The following is a 26,911-nucleotide window of genomic DNA, read 5'->3' on the forward strand; positions in this document are numbered from 1 at the left end:
TAAGAATGATAAACAACCTATTTTTAATGGGCAAAAGATTTGAACAGATACTTTACAAAATAAAATGTACCAGTGACCAGTAAGCACATGAAAAGATACTCAACATCATCAGTAATCAGGGAAATATGAATTAAGACCACAACCGGATACCACTAAACATCCAATGGAATCATTAACATTTAAAAACTAATAACACCGAAGGTTGGCAAGAATATGGAGCAAACAGAACTCTCATACATTGTTCATACATTGTGCAAGTGTAAAATGATAAAACAGTCTACACATTTCTTATAAAGTTAAACACATAGTAGCCATATGACTCAACAATTCCACTCCTAGGTTTTGAGAAAAAGGAAAACATGTTCACAGAAAGACTTGTACACAAATATTTATAAGATTAGAAAGGGAGAACTAAAACTAGTTTTATTCATAATAGCCCCCAAACTGAAAGCAACCCAGATATACCTCAGCAGATAAATGAAGAAACAAAGTATAGTATGTGCCTACCATGGAATATTACTTAGCAACCAAAATGAACCAACTAACAATTCTCTACAACAGTATGGTCAGCAAAAGAGCCAGAGGCAAAAGAATACAGACTGTCTGATTTCATTCATATGGACTCCTAGAAAGGACAAAATTAACCTACAGTCACAGAAAGCAGATCAGCAGTTGCCTGTGACTGGAGCTGGGGAGCAACTGGCTACAAAGGAATCTGAGGGAACTTCCTGGGGGTGGTGGAAATCTTCTCAGTGTTGATTTGGGTTGTGGTTATCCAAGTGTATACAGTTTTTTAAAATTCATCCAAATGTACACTTAAAATAGGTGCATTTTATTATATGTATATCATAAACGCATTGTTAGGTGATCTCATCATTAGGCTGATCTCACACTAGGGTCTATGGAATAGCCTATTGCTTCTAGGCTACAAACCTGTACAGCATGTTACTGCGCTGAATACTGTAGGCCAGCGGTCCCCTTCCATGTACTAGGGGCAGAGGGATGGTTTCTGGATGAAACTGTTCCACCTCAGATCATCAGGCATTAGTTAGAGTCTCATAAGGAGCATGCAACCTAGATCCCTCGCGTGCACAGTTCACAACAGGGATTGCACTCCTATGAGAATCTAATGCCTCTGCTAATCTGACAGGAGGCGGAGCTCAGGTGTAATGCTCCCTCGCCTGCTGCTCACCACCTGCTCTGTGGCCCTGTTCCTAATAAGCCACCACAGACCGGTAAGGTCCATGGCCCGGGGGACCCTGCTATAGGCAATTGTAATGCTATGCTAAGTATATGTATATCTAAACATAAAAAGGTACAGTAAAAATGCAGTGTAAGAGATAAAAACTGGTATACCTTTGTATACTTGGTATACCTTTGTAGGGTACTTACCATCAACGGAGCTTGCAGGACTAGAAGTTTCTCTGGGTGAGTCAATGAGTGAGTGGTGAGTGAACATGAAGGCCTTGGATGTGACGGTACACTACAGTAGATATACACTTAGGCTACACAAAATTTATTTTAAAAATATTTTTCTTTCTTCAATAATAAATTATCCTTAGCTGACTGTAACTTTTTTTTTTTTTTTGAGACGGAGTCTTACTGTTGCCCAGGCTGGAGTGCAGTGGCACGATCTCGGCTCACTGCAAGCTCCGCCTCCCGGGTTCACGCCATTCTCCTGCCTCAGCCTCCCAAGTAGCTAGGACTACAGGTGCCCGCCACCACGCCTGGCTGTTTTGTATTTTTAGTAGAGACGGGATTTCACCGTGTTAGCCAGGACGGTCTTGATCTCCTGACCTCGTGATCCACCCACCTCGGCCTCCCATAGTGCTGGGATTATAGGCGTGAGCCACCGTGCCCGGCCTACTTTAAAACTTTTAAATTTTTTTAACTCTTTGACTCTTTTGTGATTACACTTAGTTTAAAACACAAACACTTTGTACATCTGTAAAAAATATTTTCCTTCTTTATACCCTTATTCTACAAGCTTTTTTTATTTTAAAAATTTGTTTTGTTTTTACTTTTTAAACATTGTTGTTAAAAATGAAGATACAAACTCACATATTGGCCTAGGCCTGCAGAGATGCTACATACAGTAGGTGTTATTATATTAGCAAAACAGAAGCCCCATGTAGCTCTGCTCGGACCCGTTCTCTGTTCTGGATCTGACTTAATGAGCACACGCATGTCCCTGGCTTCTGCCCCCCTGTTCTGCTGTTCCTGACATTCTCTGGCTGTGGAAGGCAAGGGCGGCCGCCAGCCCCTGGGTGAAGGTATGCTGTTTGTCTCTCTGTGGCTGCCTAATGGACAGGGAAGTGGGATGTCTAACTAGAGTGCAGCCCAAAGAGGCTTGGCCAACAGGCTCCTGATGTAATCTCCACTGCCATTCTTCTCAGGGAATGTCTAAGATTCTTCAGATGGGAGTGGATGACACCCAGGACTTTCCCTTTGGATATACTGTCTGTCCCAACATCCGAGTCCTCTCCAGAAGCAGAGCTCCTGTCCTTTGCCCTATAAGCGGTAAGTATGATTTTTTAGTACACAGAGATAACAGTGGGCAGGGAATAATGACCCTCAGTTATGCTCCTGGTCTAGACTGCATTCCCAGGAAGGAGGAGAAGGCCAGGGAGGGTTACAGATGCAACAAGTGGGGTGGAGCCATAGAGGTCATCTGGCCCTGAGTTTTCCAAGTGTGATACATGAGATCATTGTGGATAGTACAGGATTCATTCTGTTATTTTAAATATGTTTGTTTTTGTAGATACTCTATTTATTCTGGTTTTCCATTTATCATAGTCATACATGAAGTTTTCTTTTTAATAGGCCTTTTTAAAGAAGAGTGTTAAGCAAATAATGGAACCAATTCAATGCAAATGTAGCAAAAATCAGAGATAGCATGCAAACAACTGAAATCTAGAGAACATTGATAGAACAACTCCCCATCTGTCAGATGAGGGCATGGGGGCTTCCCAAGATCACACAGCTGTCTTTTTTTTTTTCTTTTTCGGCTTCAACATTTATTTCTCACAGTTCTAGAGACTGGAAAGCTCAAGATCGAGGTGCCAGCAGACCCAGTGTCTGGCCTGGGCTCTCTTCCTGGAATTTGGTCAGCTGCCTTTTTTTTTTTTTTTTTTTTTGAGACGGAGTCTTGCTCTGTCACCCAGGCTGGAGTGCAGTGGCGCAATCTCGGCTCAATGCAGCCTCTGCCCCCTAAGAATCCAGCAATTCTCCTGTCTCAGCCTCCCAAGTAGCTGGGATTACAGGCGCCTGCCACCACGCCGGGCTGATTTTTGTATTTTTAGTAGAGACGGGGTTTCACCATGTTGGCCAGGCTGGTCTCAAACTCCCAACCTCAGGTGATCCGCCTGCCTCTGCCTCCCAAAATGCTGGGATTACAGGCATGAGCCACCATGCCTGGCTGGTCAGCTGCCTTTTTGCTGTTAGTGCAAACCCAGAGGCACCTTGGAGCCCTGATGCATAAAGGCAGTAGGCAAAGAGGACCTGAGAGGCAGTGCTGAGCTGAGCAAGGGTGTAAGAGGAGGGGCCCAGACCCAGCTGGGCTCTGTCAATGTCAGGGCTACCTCCAAGACCCCCAGAGCATCTCTCAGGTTGCCTGGCCCCTTTGCCTTGGCACCCTGGCTGTTCTCTGACAAGCATGCTTTAGCCACAGAAAAAAAAGTCACTCATCCTCAAGTGTCTCTCCCTTGTCCCCAACAAGGGCCTTGTTCAGACTGGTGAGAGAAGCAGTGTTGCCTTTGAGGTACTCACTCTCTGCTGCCTGAGTGTCTAAGGCCCAGAACCCTAGGAGATCATCTCAGACCAATCCCACTTTTCTCGGCTTATCTTCTAAAGGATCCCAAACTCTTAAAAAAAAAAATCATCTCCATGCAGGGGGCCTCTGAAGGCAATAAGACCTCCCAAACCACTGGCCCAGCCAGGGAGAAGACCCTGTTTCCACAAGGCAGCAAAGAGACCATCTTGGGGTCACCCAGGCATGAGTTTGAATTCCCGCTGAGACACTCACCCATTGTGTGCCTGCAGCCATGTTAATTGATCTCTCTTTGTCAATCTACCTACCTATCATATTGGAATAATAACGCCAACCTCAGAGGGTGGTTAGAAAATATGTAACTGCTGTAGCACAGCTCCTGGAACATGGCATGTGGTCAATAAATCAACAGTAAGAGCAGTCACTGTAGCAATTGCACTAGGGTTAGTCATTCTTTTTTTTTTCTTCCATAGCTTCTAGACCCTACACTTCACTCTCTCTTAATTGGTATCCTAGCTGTCTGTGAACAAACTTTTTAGGGGGGGTCTACAGTAGTCTCCCCTTATCGCCAGAGATATGTTCCAAGACCCCTCCCTATGGATGCCTGAAACTGCAAATAGCACTGAACCTTATCCAATATGTTTTCTCCTGAACATACATGTCTATGCTAAAGTTTAATTTATAAATCAGGCACAGTAAGAGATTAACAACAATAACCAATAATAAAATAGAACAATTATAACAATATACTATAATAAAAGTTATGTGAATGTAGTCTCTCTCAAAATATCTTACTGCACTCACCCTTTTTCTTGTGATGATGTGAGGTGATAAAATGCCTATGTGATGAGATGAAGTGAGATGGATGATGGAGGCATTGTGACGTAAATGGAAAACTCCAGAAATAAACAACTCGTAAGTTTTACATTGTGCACCATGCTGAGTAATGTGATGAAATCTCGCAGCCTCCTGCTCTGCTTCTCCCAGATTTCTCCCAGATTGCCTTTAGTCACTGAGTAGCCCTCTGGGTTATCAAATAACATTAATCTTACTTAATGCCCCGAAGTGTAAGAGTAGTGATATAATATTTTTGGACCATGGTTGACTGCAGGTAATTGGGACTTTTGGATAAGAGAGAGTGTGTGTGTGTGGCGGGGGAGGGGGTTAGTGCGTATCTTTGTTTTGCTCTATCTCTTCCTGAAACACAATCCCCCTCTCTTTTCATTTGCCTAAATTTTTTCCATCCTTCGTGGCACAGCTTTTTATGGACCTTCCTTAGGGAAGAAATTGAATTGGAATGAAGGAGCCAAGGACCTGGACATTAGTCAGGCAGCAGATGAGGGACTAAAAACCAGGGCCTGGAGGCCTGGGAGAACATGAGACCCGAGCACCTATGTACTCATCACCCACCCACTGGCCTACTCACCTCTCACCCAGCCACCTGGAAAATCGCCCACTTGCCTGTCTACCTAACCGCCCAGCCACCTGCATCATACCCACGCACTGCCCACTCATCCAGCTGTACATACTTGGGGTAGGCTATCTGCTCAAGCAAGTGGAGTTGTAATATCATCTGTGCTCTGTTTGTTTTTCTCTCTTTTTCTGGTGCCTTCTTTTGGATCGATTTAGAATTTTTCATCTTCTTCTTTGTCAGCTTAGGAGCAGTAACTCTATGCTATTTTAGTTGTCCTTTTGAGTGTAGAGGATACATATAAGATTTGTCATAGTCTGTTTTCAAAGTGATGTCATACCCCTTCATGAACAGGTTAAGACCATGAAATAATATATTTACATTTTTCTCCTCCAGGCCTTTGAGCTATTTTTGTCATACATCTTATTTCTCTATATGTTATAAACTCCACACTACATTGTTTTTATTTTTGCTTTCAAAACATCTTTTAAAAAGATTTTAAAAATAGTTTTTATATTTACCCACATGGTTATTATTTCTGATATTCTTCATTCCTTTAGATCTAGATTTCTAACTGGTATCATTTTTATTTTGCTTGTCAAAGGACTTCTTTTAGTATTTCTTTTTCTTTTTTTTATTATACTTTAAGTTCTAGGGTACATGTGCACAACGTGCAGGTTTGTTACATATGTATACATGCGCCATGTTCATGTACTGCACCCATTAACTCGTCATTTACATTAGGTGTATCTCCTAATGCTATCCCTCCCTCCTCCCCCAACCCCATGACAGGCCTGGGTGTGTGGTGTTCCCCATCCTGTGTCCAAGTGTTCTCATTGTTCAATTCCCACCTATGAGTGAGGACATGCGGTGTTTGTTTTTTTGTCCTTGTGATAGTTTGCTGAGAATGATGGTTTCTAGCTTCGTCCATATCCCTACAAAGGCCATGAACTCATCCTTTTTTATGGCTTCTATCATTGATGGGCATTTGGGTTGGTTCCAAGTCTTTGCTATTGTGAATAGTGCAGCAATAAACGTATGTGTGCATGTGTCTTTATAGCAGCATGATTTATTATCCTTTGGGTATATACCCAGTAATGGGATGGCTGGGTCAAATGGTATTTCTAGTTGTAGATCCTTGAGGAATCGCCACACTGTCTTCCACAAAGGTTGAACTAGTTTACAGTCCCACCAACAGTGTAAAAGCGTTCCTATTTCTCCACATCCTCTCCAGCACCTGTTGTTTCCTGCCATTCTAACTGGTTTGAGATGGTATCTCATTGTGGTTTTGATTTGCATTTCTCTGATGGCCAGTGATGATGAACATTTTTTCATGTGTCTGTTGGCTGCGTAAATGTCTTCTTTTGAGAAGTGTCTGTTCATATCCTTCGCCCACTTTTTCATGGGGTTGTTTTTTTTTTTGTAAATTTGTTTGAGTTCTTTGTAGATTCTGGATATTAGCCCTTTGTCAGATGAGTAGATTACAAAAATTTTCTCCCATTTTGTAGGTTGCCTGTTCACTCTGATGGTAGCTTCTTTTGCTGTGCAGAAGCTCTTTAGTTTAATTAGATCCCATTTGTCAATTTTGGCTTTTGTTGCCATTGCTTTTGGTGTTTTAGACATGAAGTCCTTGCCCATGCCTATGTCCTGAATGGTATTGCCTAGGTTTTCTTCTAGGGTTTTTATGGTTTTAGGTCTGACATTTAAGCCTTTAATCCATCTTGAATTAATCTTTGTATAAGGTGTAAGGAAGGGATCCAGTTTCAGCTTTCTACATATGGCTAGCCAGTTTTCCCAGCACCATTTATTAAATAGGGAATCCTTTCCCCATTGCTTGTTTTTCTCAGGTTTGTCAAAGATCAGATGGCTGTAGATGTGTGGTATTATTTTTGAGGGCTCTGTTCTGTTCCATTGGTCTATATCTCTGTTTTGGTACCAGTACCATGCTGTTTTGGTTACTGTAGCCTTGTAGTATAGTTTGAAGTCAGGTAGTGTGATGCCTCCAGCTTTGTTCTTTTGGCTTAGGATTGTCTTGGCAATGTGGGCTCTTTTTTCATTCCATATGAACTTTAAAGTAGTTTTCTCCAATTCTGTGAAGAAAGTCATTGGTAGCTTGATGGGGATGGCATTGAGTCTATAAATTACCTTGGGCAGTATGGTCATTTTCACGATATTGATTTTTCCTATCCATGAGCATGGAATGTTCTTCCATTTGTTTGTATCCTCTTTTGTTTCGTTGAGCAGTGGTTTGTAGTTCTCCTTGAAGAGGTCCTTCACATCCCTTGTAAGTTAGATTCCTAGGTATTTTATTCACTTTGAAGCAATTGTGAATGGGAGTTCACTCATGATTTGGCTCTCTGTTTGTCTGTTATTGGTGCATAAGAATGCTTGTGATTTTTGCACATTGATTTTATATCCTGAGACTTTGCTGAAGTTGCTTATCAGCTTAAGGAGATTTTGGGCTGAGATGATGGGGTTTTCTAAATATCATCTGGAAACAGGGACAATTTGACTTCCTCTTTTCCTAATTGAATACCCTTTATTTCTTTCTCCTGCCTGATTGCCCTGGCCAGAACTTCCAACACTATGTTGAATAGGAGTGGTGAGAGAGGGCATCCCTGTCTTATGCCAGTTTTCAAAGAGAATGCTTCCAGGTTTTGCCCATTCAGTATGATATTGGCTGTGGGTTTGTCATAAATAGCTCTTATTATTTTGAGATACGTCCCATCAATACCTCATTTATTGAGAGTTTTTAGTATGAAGGGCTGTTGAATTTTGTCAAAGGCCTTTTCTGCGTCTATTGAGATAATCATGTGGATTTTGTCTTTGGTTCTGTTTATATGCTGGCTTATGTTTATTGATTTGCATATGTTGAACCAGCCTTGCATCCCAAGGATGAAGCCCACTTGATCATGGTGGATTAGTTTTTTGATGTGCTGCTGAATTCGGTTTGCCAGTATTTTATTGAGAATTTTTGCATCAATGTTCATCAGGGATATTGGTCTAAAATTCTCTCTTTTTGTCATGTCTCTGTCAGGCTTTGGTATCAGGATGATGCTGGCCTCATAAACTGAGTTAGGGAGGATTCTCTCTTTTTCTATTGATTGGAATAGTTTCAGAAGGATTGGTACCAGCTCCTCCTTGTACCTCTGGTAGAATTTGGCTGTGAATCCGTCTGGTCCTGGACTTTTTTTGGTTGGTAGGCTATTAATTATTGCCTCAATTTCAGATCCTGTTATTGGTCTATTCAGGGATTCAGCTTCTTCCTGGTTTAGTCTTGGGAGGGTGTATGTGTCAAGGAATTTATCCATTTCTTCTAGATTTTCTAGTTTATTTGTGTAGAGGTGTTTATAGTATTCTCTGATGGTAGTTTGTATTTCTGTGGGATTGGTGGTGATATCCCCTTTATCATTTTTTATTGCATCTATTTGATTCTTCTCTCTTTTCTTCTTTATTAGTCTTGCTAGTGGTCTATCAATTTTGTTGATCTTTTCAAAAAACCAGCTCCTGGATTCACTGATTTTTTGAAGGGTTTTTTGTGTGTCTATCTCCTTCAGTTCTGCTCTGATCTTAGTTATTTCTTGCCTTCTGCTAGTTTTTGAATGTGTTTGCTCTTGCTTCTCTAGTTCTTTTAATTGTGATGTTAGGGTGTCAATTTTAGATCTTTCCTGCTTTCTCTTGTGGGCATTTAGTGCTATAAATTTCCCTCTACACACTGCTTTAAATGTGTCCCAGAGATTTTGGTATGTTGTGTCTTTGTTCTCATTGGTTTCAAAGAACATCTTTATTTCTGCCTGCATTTCCTTATGTACCCAGTAGTCATTCAGGAGCAGGTTGTTCAGTTTCCATGTAGTTGAGCAGTTTTGAGTGAGTTTCTTAATCCTGAGTTCTAGTTTGATCGCACTGTGGTCTGACAGACAGTTTGTTATAATTTCTGTTCTTTTACATTTGCTGAGGTGTGCTTTACTTCCAACTATGTGGTCAATTTTGGAATAAGTGTGATGTGGTGCTGAGAAGAATGTATATTCTGTTGATTTGGGGTGGAGAGTTCTGTAGATGTCTATTAGGTCTGCTTGGTGCAGAGCTGAGTTCAAGTCCTGGATATCCTTGTTAACTTTCTGTCTTGTGGATCTGTCTAATGCTGACAGTGGGGTGTTAAAATCTCCCATTATTATTGTGTGGGAGTCTAAGTGTCTTTGTAGTTCTCTAAGGACTTGCTTTATGAATCTGGGTGCTCCTGTATTGGGTGCATATATGTTTAGGATAGTTAGCTCTTCTTGTTGAATTGATCCCTTTACCATTATGTAATGGCCTTCTTGGTCTCTTTTGATCTTTGTTGGTTTAAAGTCTGTTTTATCAGAGACTAGGATTGCAACCCCTGCTTTTTTTTGTTTTCCATTTGCTTGGTAGATCTTCCTCCATCCCTTTATTTTGAGCTTATGTGTGTCTCTGCACATGAAATGGGTCTCCTGAATACAGCACACTGATGGGTCTTGACTCTTTATCCCATTTTCCAGTCTGTGTCTTTTAATTGGAGCATTTAGCCCATTTACATTTAAGGTTCATATTGTTATGTGTGAATTTGATCCTGTCATTACAATGTTAGCTGGTTATTTTGGTTGTCAGTTGATGCAGTTTCTTCCTAGCCTCAATGGTCTTTACAATTTGGCATGTTTTTGCAGTGGTTGGTACCGGTTGTTCCTTTCCATGTTTAGTGCTTCCTTCAGGAGCTCTTGTAAGGCAGGCCTGGTGATGACAAAATCTCTCAGCATTTGCTTGTCTGTAAAGGATTTTATTTCTCCTTCACTTAGGAAGCTTAGTTTGGCTGGATATGAAATTCTGGGTTGAAAATTCTTTTCTTTAAGAATGTTGAATATTGGCCCCCCCACTCTTCTGGCTTGTAGAGTTTCTCCTGAGAGATCAGCTGTTAGTCTGATGGGCTTCCCTTTGTGGGTAATCCGACCTTTCTCTCTCTCTGGCTGCCCTTAACATTTTTTCCTTCATTTCAACGTTGGTGAATCTGACAATCATGTGTCTTGGAGTTGCTCTTCTTGAGGAGTATCTTTGTGGCATTCTGTGTATTTCCTGAATTTGTTTTTTGTACTTTTTTTTTTTTTTTTTGAGATGGAGTCTCACTCTGTCGCCCAGGCTGGAGTGCAGTGGCACAATTTTGGCTCACTGCAAGCTCCACCTCCCGGGTTCAAGCCATTCTCCTGCCTCAGCCTCCCGAGTAACTGGGACTACAGGTTCCTGCCACCACACCTGGCTAATTTTTTGTATTTTTAGTAGAGACAGGGTTTCACAGTGTTAGCCAGGATGGTCTCTATCTCCTGACCTCATGATCTTCCTGTCTCAGCCTCCCAAAGTGCTGGGATTACAGGCATGAGCCACCGCACCTGGCCTGTATTTCCTTAATTTGAACGTTGGCCTGCCTTGCTAGGTTGGGGAAGTTCTCCTGGATAATATCCTGCAGAGTGTTTTCCAACTTGCTTCCATTCTCCCCGTCACTTTCAGGTACACCAATCAGACGTAGATTTGGTCTTTTCACATAGTCCCATATTTCTTGGAGGTTTGTTTGTTTCTGTTTACTCTTTTTTCTCTGTACTTCTCTTCTCACTTCATTTCATGAATTTGATCTTCAATCACTGATACCCTTTCTTCCACTTGATCGAATTGGCTACTGAAGCTTGTGCATTCGTCACGTAGTTCTTGTGCCATGGTTTTCAGCTCCATCAGGTCATTTAAGGACTTCTCTACACTGGTTATTCTAGTTAGCCATTTGTCTAATCTTTTTTCAAGGTTTTTAGCTTCTTTGCGATGGGTTCGAACTTCCTCCTTTAGCTCAGAGAAGTTTGATCATCTGAAGCCTTCTTCTCTCACCTTGTCAAAGTCATTCTCCGTCCAGCTTTGTTCCATTGCTGGTGAGGAGCTGCGTTCCTTTGGAGGAGGAGAGGTGCTCTGATTTTCAGAATTTTCAGCTTTTCTGCTCTGTTTTTTTCCCATCTTTGTGGTTTTATCTATCTTTGGTCTTTGAGGATGGTGACGTACAGATGGGATTTTGGTGTGGATGTCTTTTCCGTTTGTTAGTTTTCCTTCTAACAGTCAGGACCCTCAGCTGCAGGTCTGTTGGAGTTTGCTAGAGGTCCACTCCAGACCCTGTTTGCCTAGGTATCAGCGGCGGAGGCTGCAGAATAGCGAATATTGCTGAACAGCAAATGTTGCTGCCTGATCGTTCCTCTGGAAGCTTTGTCTCAGAGGGGTACCTGGCCGTGTGAGGTGTCAGTCTGCTCCTACTGGGGGGTGCCTCCCAGTTAGGCTACTCAGGGGTCAGGGACCCATATGAGGAGGCAGTCTGTCTGTTCTCAGATCTCAAACTCCATGCTGGGAGAACCACTACTCACCTCAAAGCTGTCAGACAGGGACATTTAAGTCTGCAGAGGTTTCTGCTGCCTTTTGTTTGGCTATGCCCTGCCCCCAGAGGTGGAGTCTACAGAGGCAGGCAGGCCTCCTTGAGCTGCGGGGGGCTCCACCCAGTTTGAGCTTCCCAGCCACTTTGTTACCTACTCAAGCCTCAGCAATGGTGGGTGCCCCTCCCCCAGCCTCGCTGCCACCTTGCAGTTAGATCTCAGATTGCTGTGCTAGCAATGAGTGAAGCTCTGTGGGCGTGGGACCCTCCCAGCCAGGCATGGGATATAATCTCCTGATGTGCCGTTTGCTAAGACCATTGGAAAAGCGCAGTATTAGGGTCAGAGTGACCCAATTTTCCAAGTGCTGTCCATCACCACTTCCCTTGGCTAGGAAAGGGAATTCCCTGACCCCTTGCACTTCCCAGGTAAGGCAATGCCTCACCCTGCTTTGGCTTACGCTTGGTGGGCTGTACCCACTGTCCTGCCCTCACTGTCTGACAAGCCCCAGTGAGATTAACCTGGTACCTCAGTTGGAAATGCAGAAATCACCCGTCTTCTGCGTCGCTCACGCTGGGAGCTGTAGACTGCAGCTATTCCTATTCAGCCATCTTGGAACACTTTTAGTATTTCTTATAGTGCAGGTCTGTTGGTGATTCATTCTTTTTGGACTTTTATACCTAAAAAAGTCTTAATCTCACCACTTTTGGAAGATATTTTTACTAAGTAAGAGTCTAGGGTGTCAATTCTTATCTCTCAGTGCTTTAAAAATGTTGTTAGACAATTTTTGGTTTACATTTATTCCAACAAGAAATCTACTGTCTTTTTTTCCCTCTGGCTACTTTTCAGATTTTCTCTTCATCTCTTGTTTTGTGCAATTCAATTAAGTATTTTGGTGCAGTTTTCTTCTTGTTTTTGGTGCATGGGGTTTGTTGTGTTTCTTGACTATCTGGGCTTATAGTTTTTGTCTAATTTAGAAAATTTTTTTTCTTAAAAATAATTTGTGTCTTCACCCCTTTTTCCTTTTCAAGAACTCCAGTTCTGTGTATATTAGGGTGCCTGAAGTTGTCCCACAGCTCACTCATTCTCTTTATTTTATTATTACTTTTTGGAGTATCTTCCTCTTTGTAGTTCACTGTGGATGATTTTTATTTTTCTGTCTTCAAATTTATTAATTTTCTCTTCTGCCATATCTAATCTGCCCTTCATAACATCCAATGCACTTTTTTATCTTAGGCATTATAGTTTTCATATCTATAAGTTCAACTTCAATCTTCTTATATTTTCTGTATCTCTACTTAATACATTCAATTGTTCATCAATCTTCCTGAACATACATAGTTGGAATAACTGTGTTAAGGTCCCAGCCTACGAATTCTATCATCTATGTAATTTCTGGGTTAGTTTCTACTGATTAATTTTTCTCTTCATTATAGATCATATCTTTCTGCCTTTTTTTTTTTTTTCAAAGAGACAGAGTCTTCTTGCTCTGTCACCCAAACTGGACAGTGGTGTCATCATGGCTCACTGCAGCCTTGACCTCCTGGGCTCAAACAATCCTCCCACCTCAACCTCTTGAGTTGCTAGGACTACAGATGCACACACAACACCTGGCTAATTTTTAAATTTTTTGTAGATACAGATCTTGCTATGCTGCCCAGGCTGGTCTTCAACACCTGGCCTCAAGAGATCCTCCTGCCTCAGCCTGAGTGTTGGGATTATAGGTGTGAACCATCATGCCTGGCCTTACTTCTTTTCATATCTGGTAATCTTTGAGAGTATGCCACCCATTTAAATTTTACCTTATTGAGGACTAGATGTTTTTGTAATCCTATAAATATTCTTGTCCATTGTTATGGAGTATGATTAAGTTACTTAGAGCCCATTTAATTCTTTTAGGATTTGCTTTTGGGCTTTTGTTGTTATATAGGACCAGAATAGTATTTAGTCTGGAGCTAGTTTTTCCCCATTACTGAGGCAAAGTTTTCTACGTATTCTACCGGATGCCCTGTGAATTATGAAATTTTCCACTCCAGATGGTGAGAAGAGGCATCATTTCTTTCCCAGTGTGAGCTATAGGAATTTTCCCTGATTTTTTTCAGATGATGCATTTCCCTGACTTGTGAAATTTCTTCATATGCATGCACTTGGGTCAGTACTCAGTTGAATACTTCAGGGACCTTCCATAGATTTCTAGAGTTTTCTCTCTGTGCAACTCCTCCTCTCTGATAATCTCCCCTGCAAACTCAAGCCGCCTTGGCCTCCCAGCTCCATCTTTTCAAAGTGGAGACTTCTAAGCTCTCCCTAGACTCCCCTCTAGGCATTAACCTGGGGCATGATAGGGCTCACTTCATTTATTTTCCATCTCTTAGGGATCACAGTTCTTTATTGTCTAATGTTCAATGTCTTAAGAACCACTGTTTTGTATCCATGTTCAGTTTTCCAGTTGTTTTGGATAAAAGTAAACCTGGCCAATTAATCCATCTTGTTCAGGATTAGAAGTCTCAAATGTTCACCTTTTAATATTGTAAGTTTGAAATTACTATTAGTCATCCAAGTGAAGATGAACATCCAAAGATTTTATGAGTCTAAGACTTTGTGGGGAGTCAACATGTTCAGTCCATTATGAGTTGTCTGTTTCCTTGGAACTTCCTGCAAACGTTGTGGCTGCTGACAGATAAGAGAAGATCCCAGGATGTTCTGTGCTTGGAGGAATGTGGGGTCCAGGCTTGCTTCTCACTTTGCTACACTGCCACTCTGCTGATTGTTTTGTTTTGAACAGTCAAGGCCATTTTTTTGTCCAGGCTTGTGGTAGCTTATAAAATATAATTCCTTCAAACACTTACTGCGTTGCTAATCTCTTTGCTTTCAGTTCCATGTATTAATCATAACCAAAGTTCTTTCCTGGTCATAGTTCTCAAATCTTGAAATTTGCTTTCTCACCCCCTCCTCTGCATTTCTCTCAATGTAAAGCTGAAGGGAGAGAAAAAAGGGGATGCCAGAAGGGAGGCATATCTTATGCCCATCTAAGATGAGCTTGGCATGACCTGATGGACAACTCCAGGAGAAGGGGAAAAGTTGTTTGGCATCATAATCTAGACTGCAAGTGTGTACTTGATCATCCCATAGCCAAATCCTACAGAAATGAATTCTTCCCTCTGGCTTCCAGTGTTCAGGGCATAGCAAAGAAGTCACTAGAGTAATTTTGCTAGCATTCAATCTGGTGATGCCAGACTCAGAGAAGAGTCCAAGCAAGTCCCTTGGTGCCATGATGAGATCTATCTGGAAACCTTTTACTGCTTGGGTGGCATCACAAGACACAAAGAGCTTACAAGAACCACCTGAAGGAAGACTTCTTCAACGGAGGAGCCACTGTCCCAGGAAGGGCCAGGGCAGCCTATCTCTCCTCTGGCACTTGAAGCAACACTGCATGTGTCCCTGACCACACAGAATCCCCCAGCGACACCAAAAGAATGTGGATGGCTGACTTAGTCCATTTGTGCTGCTATGCCAAAATACTCAAGACTGGGTAATTTACAATTGACAGACATTTACTTCTCACAGTTCTGGAGGCTGGGAAGTCCAAGAACAATGTGCCTGCAAAATCAGTGTCTTGGGAGGGCTGTTCTCTGCTTGCAAGGTGATGCCTTGTTGCTTCTGTGTCCTCCAGAGAGGACAAATGCTGGAGGAACACATGGCTGAAGATACAGAAGGCAGAAAGGGCCAAGCTAGTTTCTGCCATCCCTTTCATAAGGTCACTAATCCCATTCATTGGGGCTCTAAGAGTCACAGGGGCTCTGCCTTCATGACTTAATCATCTCCTAAAGGCCCCACCTCTTAACACTACTTCACTGGCAATTATGTTTTAACATGTGAATTTTGTGGGACACATTCAGATCATAGCAGTGGCTATAGTGGGGATATGGCTGGCTTTAACATGTTGCATTGGGAGAAGGCTTTTGTAATACAGACAAGTGTTTGCACTTTGGGTACTGCTGAGAGAAAAAAGGAGACACCCACAGCTTTACTTCTATGATATGGTGGGAGTCAGGACATCCGTGAAAAAAATCTCCAGAAGTTCCAGGAACTAGAATGATCTGTCATCCATCCCTTGCATGGCACCAAGCCCTGACTGAGGTCTCAAATATGAGTGAGGGCTAAGATATAAGTCCCCTGTGTAAAAGGGCTTTCTTTGACAAAATCCCACTGGGGCATGCTGGGACTGACTTCAGACTGAGACCCAGGGTGACTCTCCACTTGGTGAGTGGGTAGTCACTGGGAGGTTGCCCTATTCCTCTAGTTCCCAGGACCATGGCCCTTTCCCTGCAGTAACTGCCTCTCTGCCTCCACACCTCATCCCTGTGTCAGCCTCAGTTTCATTCTGGTGCAAGTATCAGTTGCTCCACCTTCCAAAGGGCTGCCTCAAGGCTGTGGTGCCCACTGAGAGCATATACCGTCCTGCACACACAGGTGAGACTGGCTGGCTCTATCTTAGCCTGCTGAGAAAAGGTTCCTATGGAGACCTCATGAGCTAAAAAGCCAAACAAAATAAAACAAAACAAAACAAGAAAACCCAGGGCAGTATGCAGTAAAACCCAAAGATCCTCCAAAGCATGCATCCTAAATGTTAATGTGCAGACTAATCTGACTACAAATCACAAAGATCTTGTTAAAATGCAGATTGGGAGTCAAAAGGAACACCCAGGTGATGCTGACACTGCCAGATTGCATACCACAAAGGAACAATCCTAAGGAAAAGCAAAGCAGGCAGCTGGGAGCATAGCAGGGCCTCCCTCCAAAGTTACGGCTGGACAGGGCCCTTCTCTGAGCTTAGACAGATGCCACCAGGTGGGCAACAGCCCAGGCAAAGGGGCCACAGGTCCCATTTGGAGGGGTGTTCTTCAGGGGGCTGGGTCCTGTTGCTCATAGAACCCAGCTCTCTACTGATACCCACTCCTCAGCCTCTTCTAGTCTGAATTCACTTTCCTTAAAACAAATTCTGGTGGGGAAACTTTTCTGTCCCCATTTTTCTACCCTCTGCTTCTCTTCCCTGATTATTAGCAACTCAAAAAGAGAGACAGATTTACCGATCTGATTGACCATAACTCAGACTACTCATTAACCTTCAAGGTCAACTTTGGCTGTGCTGTTTCCTCCATGCCCCTGGCATGAAGGAAATTGGACACTTCTCTTTTCAGTGTGAGTCTGGCCATGACTATCTTTCTGTTTCATTTCCTCTGCACTTGTAATGGGGCTGGGGAGTTATCTGGGCCTGTTCTGCATGCCCAGATATCTTACATTCACTTGGACCTTGAGGCTGAATCTTCCTTCTCCAACCTTCTTTTCTTAAAAGGCCTTGCACTAGGGTGTACAAGGTATTTTTCCAGTGGTTTTTCGGGGCTTTTTTTGTTGTAAGTGACAAAATAAAACAAACAATCAAACAAACAAAACCTGACTCACCTGGTATAAATAATCCAAGGAACTGTATTGGATAACAAATCAAAATGTCTAGAGGTAGGACTGGCCCTGGAATTAGGGAAGGACACCAGGACTGAGGGACAGAACACAGAACAGGGAATGGAGAGCTGCTGATGGACTGGAGAGCACACTGGAAATTTTTAGGAACATGCCCAGTGATGGAGACTGCCAGGCTACATAATGTGTGGAAGGTGAACTAGCCAAGGGTAAGGGGACAGACACCCAGGGCACCAGCTCCATGGCCTCAGCTACTCTGCCTTGCCTCCCCCAACTGCCCATGGGCACCTGGATCCAGCTCTGCTCCACTCCATATGTGCTGTTCCCTCAACCTAAAAGCCCTTCCTGTCCCATCCTCCTTTTCTCTGGCAACACTGTCTCACCTTTAAGGCCTCCCTCATGTTCTTCCCTGATCCCCCAGGGAGCACTTGGGGCTCAGTCAGCTGCCCACAACCATTCACACCTCCAGTATCATCTGCCCTGCAGGTCGAGCCTGTATCACACTGTGGATCATCAACAGTAAGCCTCCTTCACCACAGCTGGCTCTTCCAGTCAGTCAGCATGTTTAATTGACTCCTGAACCCCAAGGCTTGGTACACAAACAGCCAGTAATGAATGGACAAGGCAAGGATCCAATCATAACTCTAATTCCCTAATCAATAAAATGGACGCATTGATATTTTGCATGTCTATTTCTCAGGGTTCTTTCAATAAACAAAAGAGGTTGTATCTATGAAGGTACAGTGTAGATGGAAGGCATTTTTTGTAATGATTAGAATATAGGTGAGAGAGTTTAATAAAACTACCCCACATTGGTTTCTGGTCCAAGGCCCCAGTCTCATTTCTCCCCAGTCTCTACCTCTTCCTTTCCAGACTGACTCTGATTATCTAATGTGCAAATGTTCCAAAGATCAGAAGTGAAGGTGTTGGTTCTGTGGCACACAAGATCTTAAGCTATAAAAGGAAGTGGAGATAAAAAAGAAAGTACAAACTGTATTGTTTTGATCCTAATTATACAGACAATCGAATCCAAGCAGTAAGAGTATGATTAAACCCATAGTGTCACAGGGTCATCAGCTATCAAGAACTATCAGGATGGGAGATGGCATTTGTTGTGATCATTCTTTGCTGCCATGTTAGGAAAATTCTTGAAAGCTTTGCTGAGCCAAATCTCTATCCATCATCTCTCCTCCTTACCCTCGACTCCAAGGCTCACAAGGCAGCAGACATTGTTCTGGCCAGCAAATCTGGCTTAACTAAATGTGGCAGAGTCAAGTTAAGGGGTGTGTGTGTGTGTGTGTGTAACAGACACAGACATAAAGACAGAAACACAGAGACTAAGGGGTGGAGACAAGAAATGGAAATAGATTCCCAAGATAGCTAGGTAGCAAGAAACATTTGAAGAGATAGCATGTATTTGGGAAAGACAACACACACACACACACACACACACACACACAGATGGAGAGAGAGAGAGAAAGAGAGCGCTTTACTATGTTGATATCCACAAGTCAAAGACCACCAGGAGCACAGGTTTCGTTGAACAAAATTATTGGTCTTTGTTGCAACAAGGGAGACCACATACCATGGGGAACTTTGGGGTGTTGCCCTTGTTGCAATAAGTACCAATAAACCAAACTTTGTTTGACGACAAGCCTATTTCTGTTGGTCTTTGGCTGGTAGGCATCAACAACTGTAATGAGATATTAATAATCATGATAAATGTAACTGGGATAAATTCACCTATTTTAAAAAGGCTATTGGGTTACATTTTTAAAATTAAAATTACATAGTTTTGAAAACATAGCCTGCTAAAACAATCAAGGATAGGTAAAGATATAACATGCAAACGCTAAGAGGAAGGCAAGTATAGCATTATTAGTATCAGTCAAAACAGTAAAAATGACAAACTGGGGCAGAGGAGGATATTTGATAAGAGGTATAATAAGAGGTACTTGATAAGTACAATAAAAGGATTATACCCCTCATTAATAAGAAAACATGGCAGTCATAAACCTTTATGCACCAAACATGTTTTGCAATACGTGAAATAAAAACTGGCAGGTATAAAAGGCCAAATTTACATATCTATTATCACAGTGATAATAGATATGTCCCAAAAATCTGAGTCCCAAAAATATTCCTCAGTTTCTCTTAGAAACTGGCCAATCATGTGGTTGAAAATTATAAATAATAATATAGAGAATTTAAAAAGCAAAATTAAGAAGCTTAGTACAAAAGATAAAGTTAGAACTTTGTACTCAAAAAACAGAATACATATAGAACTTCCACAAAAGCTTACCAGGTAATAGGCCACAAAGGAAATCTCCAAAAGTTCTCAGAATAAGAAACACACATGCCATATTTGCTAACCATAATTCAGTATAATTAGAAAATAGAAATCACACAAACACACACACACGCCTACTTGAAAATAATTCAATTTTCTTTTCTTTTCTTTTTTCTTTTTATTTTTTAAGACTGTCTCGTTCTGTCACCCAGGCTGGAGTGCAGTGGCACAATCTCAGCTCACTGCAACCTCTGCCTCCCAGGTTCAAGGGATTCTCCTGCCTCAGCCTCCCAAGTAGCTGGGACTACAGGCATGTGGCACCACACCTGGATAATGTTTTGTATTTTTAGTAGAGACAGGGTTTCACCATGTTAGCCAGGATAGTCTCGATTTCCTGACCTCGTGATCTGCCTGCCTCCGCCTCCCAAAGTGCTGGGATGACAGGCATGAGACACCGCGCCCAGCCAAGAATTCAATTTCCTAAATTATTTGAGGTTTATAAGAACATTCAATCAAAGTCATACCTTAAACTATTTAGAAATGAGGAAAGTGACATCAGCAAGATGATAGGCTAGGAAGCTACAGACCCTCTTTCCCACACAGATATACTGAGTTATCAACAATATATGAAACAGAATACCTCTGTGAGAACTCCAGAGACCAACTGAAAAGCTACAGCACCCACGCCATTGTAAAATCAAAAAGGGATTCCAGTGAAAGCTGTAGGAAATTTGCAGTGTTTGGTGGGCTATTCATGCCCTTCCCCCTGCATAGCACAGAGCAAGCAGGAGGAATCCCCCTCAACTGTCACCATACAAGAGCTCCTCCCTTAGAATAAAAACAAAAGATCAGGGCTGGGTATGGTGGCTCAAGCCTGTAATCCCAGCACTTTGGGAGGCTGAGGCGGGCAGATCATTGGAGGTCAGGAGTTTGAGACCAGCCTGACCAACATGGTGAAACCCTATCTCTACTAAAAATACAAAAAAATTAGCCGGGTGTGGTGGCATACTCCTGTAGTCTCAGCTACTTGGGAGGCTGAGGCAGGAGAATCACTTGAACAGAAGAGGCGGAGGCTGCAGTGAGCCGAGATCAAGCCACTGCACTCTAGCCTGGGTGACAGAGCGAGACTCCATCTGAAAAAAAAAAAAATAGATCAGAACATATGTCCAATATTATAGCTTTTCTGGGCCTGCCCAAGGGACTGGTTTCTGTCTCACCTGACTCAGAGTGCTGACAAACTGGAGCAAGATTTTGGAAACCACTGTAAACAGAGGCAAGCATCACATTAGAGCTATAGCTCTACAGGTAGATACCAGGAATAGCAAGAGATCAGAAATTCTTTGAGAGGTCCAGCTGGGCTGAATGATGAAGACCTTCCTCTGCCTGATGCTGATACAAAGCCTGGAAGAGGTGTTTGTTTTTTTTAAATGCCCAAATCGCAGCAAAAAATTACAAGACACACAAAGAAACAGGGAAACATGGCCCAATCAAAGTAACAAAATAAACCTCTCCCAAAAAGCCTAAAGGAAAGCACATCTATGAGTTGCCTGACAAAGAATTTATAATGACTGTCATATACAGAACATTTACCCAACAAAAACAGAATATACATTATTCTCAAGTGTACATAGAACATTCTCCAACATAGATCACGTAATAGGCCACAAAACAAATCTTAACAAATTCAAGAAGGTTGAAATCACACAAGGCATCTTTTTAAACACAACGGAATGAAACTAGAAGTCAATAGAACAAGGAAAACAGTAAGTCCACAAATGTGAAAATTCACACACTCTTAAACAACCAATGTGTCAAAGACAAGGTCAAAAGAGAAATTAGAAACTATTAAAAATAAGAACACAACATACCAACACTTATGGAATGCAGTGAAAGTGCTATGAGGGAATTTCATAGCTGTAAACATGTATATTAAAAAGAAGAAAGATCTCAATTCAGAAAGCCTAATTATATACCTTAAGAAACTAAAATGAAGAACACACTAAACCCAAAGCCAGCAAAGGAAGAAAATGAGTTGGTTTTTTGAAAGATCAACAAAATTGACAAAACTTAACTAGATTAAGAAAAAGAGAGAAGACTCAAATCACTAAAATCAGAAGTTAAAGGGAGACATTACAACCATTGCCACAGAAATAAAAAAAATTATTAGGGAATATTATGAACAATTATACATGAAGAAATTGGATAACCTAGAAGAAATGGATAAATTCCTAGAAACACACAAACCACCAAGACAGAATCATAAAGAAACAAAATTTAATCAGACCAATAAAGAATAAAGAGATTAAATGAGTAAATCAAAAAACTCCCAAAACTTCCCAATACCAGATGGCTTCAGTGAAGAATTCTAGCAAACATTTAAAGAATTGGCATCAATCCTCTGGAAACTCTTTCAATGAATTGAAGAGGGAGGAACTCTTACAAGCTCATTCTATAAAGCCAGCATTAACCTGATACCAAAGTCAGACAAAGACACTATGAGAAAACTACGGATCACTATCCCCGATGAATATTGTTGCAAAAATCCTTGGCAAATACTATCAAACTGAACACAACAGCACATTAAAATGATCATATGCCATGATTAAGTGGGATTTATCACTGAGATGGAAGGATGGTTTAACACATACCAATCAATAAATGTGATGCACCATATTAGCAGAATGAAGGATAAAATCATATGATCATCTCAATAGTTGCAGAAAAAGCATTTGAAAATATTTAATATCCTTTCATGATTCAAATAATTCACCAAACTAGGAATAAAAGGAAAATACCTCAACATAATAAAGGGCATTTATGAAAAACTCACAGTAAACATCATACCCAATGGCAAAAGACTAGAAGTTTTTCCTCTAACATCAGGAAAAAGACAAAGGTGCCCACTCTCACGACTTCTATTTGACATAGTATGAGAAGTCATCTCCAGAACAATTAGATAAGAAAAAGAAAAAATGGCATCCAAATTGGAAAGGAAGAAGTTAAACTGTCTGTTTGCAGATGATATGATATTATATGCAAAAAACCTGAAAGATTCCACTAAAAAAAATCTATTAGAACTAGTAAGCTAATTCAGCAAAGTTCCAGGATACAAAATCAACATACAAAAATCAGTTGTGTTTCTATACACTGATAATGAACAATCCAAAAGGAAATTAAGCAAACCATTCCATTTACAATGGCATCAAAAAAATAAAATACTTAGAAATAAGCCTAAGCAAGGAGGTGAAAGACTTATACACTAAAAATTACAAAACATTGCTGAAAGAAATTAAAGAAAACACAAATAAATGAAAAACATCTTATGTTTTTGGGTAGGAAAACTTAATTTTAAAAAAATGTCCACACTACCCAAAGCGATCTACAGACTCAAAACAAATCTTATCAAAGTCCCAATAGTTTTGTTTTTACAGATATATAAAACATTATCCTAAAATTCATACAGAATCTCAAGGAACCCTGAATAGCCAAAAGAATTTTGAAAAAGGAAAAAAAAAAGTTGGAGCACTCACACTTCCTGATTTCAAACTATGACAAAGCAAAATAATAACAAAAAGTGTACTGCCATACTGATATAAAGACAAATAGACCAATGAATAGAATAGTCTGTCATAAAGACAAATAGACTAATGGTACTGCCATAAAGACAAAATAGACTAATAAACAGAATAGAGATCCCAGAAATAAACCCTTGCACATAAAGTTAAATGATCTTCAACAAGTGTGCTAAGGCCACACTCAATGGAAAAAGAAGTCTCTTCAATGAATAATTCTGGGAAAACTGGATATCTGCATGCAAAGGAATAAAGTTGGGCTCTTATACCATATAGTATTCCCCCCTTATTTAAGGTTTTGCTTTCTGTGGTTTTAGTTACCTATAATCAACAGTGGTTTAAAAATATTAAATGGAAAACTCCAGATATGGACAATTTATAAGTTTTAAATTGCACATTTTTCTGAGTAGCATGATGAAATCTTATGCTGTCCCACTCTATCCCACCTGGGACATAAATTATCTCTTTGTCCAGTGTATCTACACTATATGTGCTACCCATTCATTAGTCACTTAGTAGCCATCTCAGTTATCAGATTGCCTCTTGCAATATCACAGTGTGTGTATTTGAGTACCCTGTATGTTACTTAATAATGGTCCCAAAGTGCAAGATTAGTGATACTGGCAATTTGGGTATGCCAAAGAAAAGCTGTAAAATACTTCATTTAAGTGAACAGGTAAAAGTTTTCAACAACAAAACAACAATAGTAAGTCCTCACATATAAAATTATTTTAAATGTAAGTGGATCAAATTATCCAATCAAAAGACAGAGAATGGCCAAATGGATTTTTTTAAAAATTCCAACCATATGCTGCCTAAGGAGACTCACTTTAGCCTTAAGGTATACACACAGACTGAAAGCAAAGGAACAGAGAAACTGAAACGCTTTACGCTGTTGGTGGAAATGTAAAATGGTAGAGCCATTATGAAAAACAGTACGGAGGTGCCTCAAAAAAATTAAAATTAGAACTACCATATGATCCAGTAACCCCACTTCTGGGTATATAGCCAAAGGAAATGAAATCAGGATCTCAAAGAGATTATATGCACCTCCACCCCCACCCCCATTCACTGCAGCATTATTTACAATTGCCAACATATGGAAATAATCTAATTGTCCACTGACAGGTGAACAGATCTTAAAATTGTGGTACAAATATACAATGAAATATTTTTCAGCCATAAAAAAGAAATCCAGTAATTTGCAACATGAATGAAATTGAAGGACATTATATGTTAGGTGAAATAAGCCAGATACAGAAAGACAAATATTGTATGATCTTAATATGTTGTCTTGTAACATATAAGTGGTGATGCTATAAGAGAATACCTGAGACTGGGTAAATTATGAAGTGAAGAGGTTTATTTGGGTCTAGTTGTAAAGTCCAAGATTGGGTAGCCTATCTGGTGAGGGTCTCATGCTGCATCAAATCATGGTAGAAAATAGAAGAGGAAGTGGGTATGTACAAAGAGACCAAATGTGAGAAGGAACAACCCATTCTTGAGGTGACTAACCCAGTCCCACAAAGACAAGAACTCACTGTCAAGAGATTGCATTAATCTATTAATGAGAGATCTGTTTTCATGATCTAACAACACCCTGTAGGGTCCAACTTCCCAATGCTGCCACATTGAAAATCAAATTTCAACATGAGTTTTGGTGGGGGACAAAACACATCAAAATCACAGCATATGTGATCTATAAAAAAGTTGAACTCATGGGAACAGAGAGTAGAACAGTCGTTGCCAGGGGATAGGGGTCAGGGGAAATGGGGAAATGTTGGTCAAAGGGTATAACTTTTCAGCTATAAGATTTATAGGTTCTAGGGATCTAATGTACAGCATGTATAGTGATAGATTTGTTAATTTGATTGTGGTAATTATTATATAATATATACATATATCAAATCATACATTATATACCTTGAATATATTCAACATTTATTTGACAAATAAATATTTTAAATTAAAAAGAAATGTAAATCAAAACAATGAAATATTACCTCACACCCATTAGGATAGCAACTATGAAAAACACAGGAAATAAGTTTTGGTTAGGATACAGAGAAATTGAAACCTTTGTGCACTGTTGGCGGGATTGTAAACTGGTCTAAACACTATGGAAAGAGTGTGACCGTTCCTCAAAAAATTAAAAATAGAATTACCATATGATCCAAGAATCCTACTTCTGGGTACAGGTCAAAATAATTGATTGGGAGGCCGAGGCAGGCAGATCACCTGAGGTCAGGAGTTCGAGACCAGCCTGGCCAACATGGTGAAACCCCATCTCTGCTAAAAATACAAAAATTCACCCAGTGTGGTGGCATGCGCCTGTAATCCCAGTTACCCAGGAGGCTGAGGCAGGAGAATCACTGGAACCCAGGAGGCAGAGGCTGCAGTGAGCTGAGATTGCACTACTGTACTCCAGCCTGGGCGACAGAGCCAGATGCTGTCTAAAAAAAAAAAAAAAAGAAAGCATAATTTAAAGGGATATTTGCACACTCAGGTTCATAGCAGCACTATTCGCAATAGTCAAGAAGTGGAAACAGCCCAGTGGATGAATAGATAAACAAATGTAGTAATATACACAATATTTTTCAGCCTTAAAAAAGAAGAAAATTCTGTCATATGCTAAAAACACAAATGAAACTTGAGGAAATTGTACGAAGTAGAATAAACCAGTCACAAAAGCACAAATTCTGTATGATTCCATTTATATGAGGTATCTAAAGTAGTCAAATTTAAAGAAAAAGAATGTAGGATGGTGATTACCTGGAGCTGTGGGGAGAGGAAAAAGGGGAATTGTTTAATGAGTATAGAGTTTCAAATTTGCAAGATAAAAAAAGTTCCGGAGATCTGTTTCAAAACAATGTCAATATACTTAACACTACTAACTGTACATTTGAAAATGGTTAAGATGATACACTTTATGTACATGTTTTTTGCTTCAATTGAAAAAAATTATTTACAAATGAATAAAAATGAGAGCACTCACAAGATTATAAAACCTATGATTTGCAGCCAAAATATATTGAAAGGAAAATTTGTAGTCTTAAATGCACTGATTAGAAAGAAAGTTTGAAAATCAATGAACTAGGCTCTAAACTCAATAAAAAAGCTAAAAAAGAAATAATAACATAAACCCAATATAATAGAAGAAACATACTAAAGTGAATAAAAGCAGAAACAAATTAAAAAGAAAAAATTTAAAAACAGAAATGCTCAATAAAACTAAAAACTGGTTGTTTTAAAAAGACCAATAATAAAAGACAAATCTTTAGCTACTATGACCAAAGGAAAAAAATGAGAAAACAATTTTAAAAACAGTATCAAGAACAAGATATGAAACATAATTTGTAAAGATAAAAATATTTAAAAATTATTAAAGTATTCTAAGTATGATCATATATCAAAATCAATGAGTAAACCTTTTTGGAAAACATTTTGAGTAATAATTACACAAGTGTATATATACTTGTTAAAACTCATCAAAATAAACCCCTAAAATCTTTAAATTATACTTTAATTTAAAAAACATAAATAATAAAAATTTATTATCCTTCAGCTCTTTCCCTCTACAAAAAGCACTAGGCTCACTACACAGAGAAAAATCTACCAAACTCAAAACAACAGATGACAATAACTATGAGCTTACAAAGTTATTTAAAATGTTTCAAATTTCTCAATACAGCTTGAATATCCCTTATCCAGAATGCTTGGAACCAGAAGCATTTTGGATTTGGGATTTTGGAATATTTGCATTATACTGCTTAAGCATTCTGAATCCCCAAATCCAAAATCTTTCAGCTCCAATGAGCATTTCCTTTGTGGGTCCTGATAGTACTCAAAAAGTTTCAGATTTTGGATTTGGGGTTTTTAGATTTGGGATGCTCTACCTATATAACCCTGAAACCAAAAATAGCAAGTGTAGTTCAATAGAACATGAGCATAGAGTAAGTGCACTTATGAACTTAGATTAAATGTTTTAAT

General features: G+C 40.2%; 1 protein-coding gene across 3 annotated transcripts in view; it reads right to left on the reverse strand.

The window, feature by feature from the left end:
* RYK (receptor like tyrosine kinase) overlaps positions 1 to 26,911 on the reverse strand; it is a 160,817-nt gene continuing 133,906 nt past the window's right edge. For all 3 annotated transcript variants that reach the window (XR_008624895.2, XM_063602937.1, XM_055110482.2), the window contains one exon: positions 1 to 26,911. This exon is cut by the window's right edge and continues 12,547 nt beyond it. The gene's annotated coding sequence lies outside the window, so the exon portion shown is untranslated.

Source organism: Pan paniscus, chromosome 2 (genome assembly GCF_029289425.2).
Source record: "Pan paniscus chromosome 2, NHGRI_mPanPan1-v2.0_pri, whole genome shotgun sequence".
NCBI classification, from domain to species: domain Eukaryota; kingdom Metazoa; phylum Chordata; class Mammalia; order Primates; family Hominidae; genus Pan; species Pan paniscus.